Source organism: Helianthus annuus, chromosome 17, assembly GCF_002127325.2.
Source record: "Helianthus annuus cultivar XRQ/B chromosome 17, HanXRQr2.0-SUNRISE, whole genome shotgun sequence".
Classification (NCBI taxonomy): domain Eukaryota; kingdom Viridiplantae; phylum Streptophyta; class Magnoliopsida; order Asterales; family Asteraceae; genus Helianthus; species Helianthus annuus.
Genome location: NC_035449.2, coordinates 162,550,668 through 162,555,348, shown reverse-complemented (window position 1 = coordinate 162,555,348; position 4,681 = coordinate 162,550,668). Strand labels below are relative to the sequence as shown.

At 39.5% G+C, this 4,681-nt stretch overlaps 1 long non-coding RNA gene across 1 annotated transcript; it reads right to left on the bottom strand.

Moving 5' to 3' along the window:
- Positions 1 to 1,955: 1,955 nt before the first annotated feature.
- Positions 1,956 to 3,070, bottom strand: LOC110922321. The gene is made up of 3 exons (XR_002583070.2): positions 3,022 to 3,070; positions 2,507 to 2,632; positions 1,956 to 2,416 (listed from the first exon to the last, which is right to left on the bottom strand). It is a non-coding gene; the product is annotated as an uncharacterized LOC110922321 (long non-coding RNA).
- Positions 3,071 to 4,681: the final 1,611 nt, after the last annotated feature.

Below are 4,681 nucleotides of genomic sequence, written 5' to 3'. Positions count from 1 at the left end.
CGTAACAGTAAGTAAAGGGTGGCTCTACTGGGCCGATAGTAAGTTATATAGGTGGGGGCTTCCCATGTTATGTGACCACTAGACTATTCGTATCAACTACTCGTATCATCCCTGTTCTTCTTCCGAGAACAGTAGCGCGTATGGGGTGTACGTAGGTCTTACGTACGTATCCTTCACAACCGAGGATAGGAGACGCGGGGGTGCACGTGGGTTTCACGTACGTATCCTTTGTACCGAGGATAGAAGTAAGTAATGCGTACACGTAGGTTTTACGTGCGTGCCTGACATCCGAGGCAGTGATTGGCATATGACCACGTAGGTGTTATCCTAACCTACGGAACCGTCCTGACATCCGAGGATCATGGTAGGTGATAGTCTAGGAAAGCATATGTACGTTCTTAGTCAATTGTAACCTTTATCCCATTCCCACGACCCGGGAATCCCATGCCTTAGTAGGAGTGTGAACTCACCTGGGTTTGCTCGGCAGACAATAAAATGCTCAATATACAAGTAAGGAATCAACCACGTCCTATCATGGTTACTTATGCAAGTCAGGTTCGTATAAAGCACGTTTGTATCATGCATGGTATCAAGTATGATCATGGCAAGTCACATAAACGTATCAGCAGTTCATATCAAGTAACGAGTCCAAATAGTCGGCCCAAATAACATAAGCAGTCCAAATAGCAATTATGTAAACAAGTCCAAAAACATAACAGTCATAAGGTTGGGCCCGTGACAGTGTAGGCCCAAAACATTGTGCGTGCAAAGGAGGTCTCGAGTCGCAACCAGCGATCTCGAGTCGCAACCGGTGGTTACGAGTCACAGCCGGAGATTTCGAGTCGCAACAGGAGGTTGCGAGTCGCAACTGGTGATTTCGGCTCATCATGGTCTGGTTACGAGTCGCAACAGGACTCGCAACCATGGTCTCGGCTTGTGCTGTTGTGGTCTCGAGTGGGGTTCCGACTCGCAATGAGTGTTTCCGAGTCGCAACCGTGTGTGTAACTGGTTTCCATAATTCCTGTAACAATCATCCCGGGATTCTAGCAAACAACTTAGGCAGTTCCACAATTCAGATCAAACCCAGTAATTAGCAGATTTCTATATCATATTCAACTTGTTCATCTTTAAACAATTGCATAACAGTATCAAGTATAAACAATCGGATCATAATTAAACATATAGCAATCGGTTGGTTTTTAAATCTTGCAGCCCTATCATGCATCCTAACCGATTAACACATACTCGAACCGATTAGTTATTAAGAACTAAACATCATCATACAATCCGGTTATAATTCCCACATGTCAACACATATTACCGAAAGCAATACATAGATCTTATTTGATTTACTAGCCTAATCAACATACTAACCGGTTACAAGAATATTATTATCAACATACAAACAATAACACACAACCAATAACATAATCACTAACCGGATTACAGAAGGAACAAGGGTGATTCCGAGTGGGGGTGTTCTTGCCGTCGAGTTCCAAGCGACCGAGAGAGAGAAAGAGTCTAGGGTTGTGTGTGTTTTTGTGTTGCAAAACAATAAACAAAACCCTTAAACTTGGTTTTGTGTTGCGAGTGGGGGAGTGGGCCGAGCCCATCCGGTTATCTAATGGAATCCGGTTTCAAAGTGTGGCCCAAAGGGCTTGTGTGACCGGTTAGATTGTGCAATCGGGTTTTAGTGTGTAGTTTGGGTTCGTGTACACATAACATACATACACACATAAGGCACATAACATCATAACATTCAATAGCATCACAGTTTGTAAAATCATAACACGTTCACGTATGTTACACAATGATAGGTCTAAAGTTCGAGTTGTCACAATAACCGGAACCGGTTATTTAAAATATCTTCTGGATCGTATGGATGTTGCTTCCGTATGAGTATATACTAGTGGGAAACCCGTGCGTTGCCGCGGGACAGATTTTACACAACAGAGTTGATACAAAGCGATTGTTTGCAATATTAACAAACTGATTGTAGCCATGAGAAAATGACACTATCATCGATACTTTTTTAGTTTTGATTCGTGTTGGGTTCGACCCGTTAAACAACCTTGCATACACAGATGTACATATATAGTGTACAATATGGTCAAGTACCTAGAATAGAGAACTTCGGTAAGATCGGACCATGATTCATCAAAGACTGCATATGTGTGCCTCCCATCTCATAGCTAATATGTGTCTACAATAAACTAAATTGAAAAAAGAAATATAAACAAAATGTCTTAACTTGCTAACTGCCATCTGGCGTCCGTCATTGTTGAGGATACTAACACGTTCCAGGTGCTCTGACTTCCGCTTCTCAATATCCACATATTTTTAACGGCATTTAGAATAACCAACTGCACTTTCAACCATTTTGTTGATGTAGCATTTGACAATCTCATACATTCCCCTGTTGATATCATCATATATTTAGAAAAATAGTGAGCCTGCAAAAAAATGATAGAATTAAAATACACAAATAAACCAATTTTTGCCTTACCTTATTCTGCACAATCCCCAAGCTCCCATAGTTTTTGGTTCTATAGCAATCTGTTTATCACCATATTCATGTTGTGTTCTTTACCATATTCCATTCCAATCTTGAAATTAATGATCATTTCTAGACCTGACAAACGGGTCGGGTCGGGTCATGGGTCAAAACGGGTTCAGGTTAAAACGGGTTCGGGTCAAAACGGGTCAATTAAGAAAAAGGTTGTTTTGGTTCGGTGGAAACGGGTTCGGGTAGACTCGGGTTTCGGGTCAGGACGGGTTTCGGGTCGGGTCGGATTGGTTTAAAAAGGTTTTTCTATTTTAAAAGAAATGTATTACAGTAGTATATCCATCTTTCCTCCTTCAAACGACCAAAATATAATAATCAAACTTATCAGAGGTTAGAAAAGGGGACATATAATACATACCGCCATGTTCGATAAAATGGACATATATTGCATAACGCCATATCGTGATCAACGAATATAAAAACTGGAATCGATAAAGTGGACATATAATACATACCGCCATATCTCAACCGGTGTTTGTCTTGCGGTCATTGTCAACGCTCGGAAATAAACAAAAAATACGAGAAAATAAGATATTAAAAAACGCAAGAGTATTAAAAAATACGAAAATATAGAACTAAAAAACTCAAAAATAGGGTATAAAAACCCGAAAATAGGCTATTTTAATACCCGGTTTCTTACGAACCGGCACACAGGGTAGGATTTTTTTGGTCAAATAACCGGAACCGAACCGGTTATAGCAATAACCGGTTCCAACCCTTAGAACGAGAAACCGAAACCAGTTCCATAACCGGAACCGGTTATTTAAAATAACTTCTGGATCGTATGGATGTTGCTTCCGTATGAGTATATATGATGTGTAAATATCAAAAAATGATCCATACGGTATTAGAGTTTCCATCATATACAGTTTTTTTTTTACGAACTGCCCCATTGGCGGATCATGATAATGGCCCAATATGGTCTGCGTTGATGAGTGACCGACCAAATTAATTTGTTTTCTTCCGAGTTCCGTCCAAGTCTTGCGTGCCACCTACTGTTCTGTTTTTGAACTAAGCCGTCGTCGGTCCCTCTCCTGCGTTGTGGCGGGGACGTAAAACCGTGACAAATAGCATTAATGTCACATCATCACCAGCGACTACCAACATTGAAGTTGTGACATGTTAATGCGGATAAATTAGACCGAAACGTAAAAAATAGAAAATAATAACTAAGTCGATTCAGGACCCGCACGTTGCGACAAAACCTATCAAACAAGAAAAAATAGACGATGTAAAAACGTTGAACCACACACGCACCGTTGCACTATGTTAACTTACAAAATTTAGAGCATAGTGTAAAACAAAATGTAAAAAACGTTGAACCACACACGTACCTTGCGCCGCGTTAACTCGTACAATTTATAATGAAACGTAAAACGAAAGTTTTGTGGAGTATATAAAGTATAGAGGACCAAAGTTGAAAGTAAAAAAATTGTGAGGTTAAATAGAGAAAGATGAAAACTTTTGATTGAAAGTAAAAAAAAAAAATCAAAGAGTTATTGGCTAAAAGTGTAATGTCATTTTTTTTAAAACCCTCAAAATATAGGGTACAACACCTCCTTTCACTAACATGTTCCTAGTTAATAATATGTAAATAAATACCACTAGTCAAGATTCCTAATGATTAATAATTGTGGTCGCTAATGGGGTGGTGGTCTATTGGCAAAGACAATACCTTTAAACACCTTAAAAAGGAAAGGTCTTAGGTTTAAGTTCCATAAACGACATAAATAAAGAAAATTCTCGTTCAAAAAATAATTGTGGTCACAAATCTTTTATTTAATTGTTCTCGTGCGGACTGATGTCATAACCTCTCTTAATTTTGTGACCTCTAAGGCTATAGGGTGTGGTCATGACCACCATGACCTTCCACATAGGCATCATGTCATCTATCTTTAATCCACCATCCAAAACCACTACCCTAAGGGTGTGGTCATGACCCAAACCACTATCTCCTTTGTTTTTTTAATATATTTGTCTTAAAATTATCAAATGGGAGGGTCATGGTAATCGTGGTTTAATTCATGGGAACCACTATCAATTAAGGAGGGAGGAGGGGGGTGTATACTATTTAATTAGTGGTCCTATGTGAAAATAATGTTCTAATCCATGACC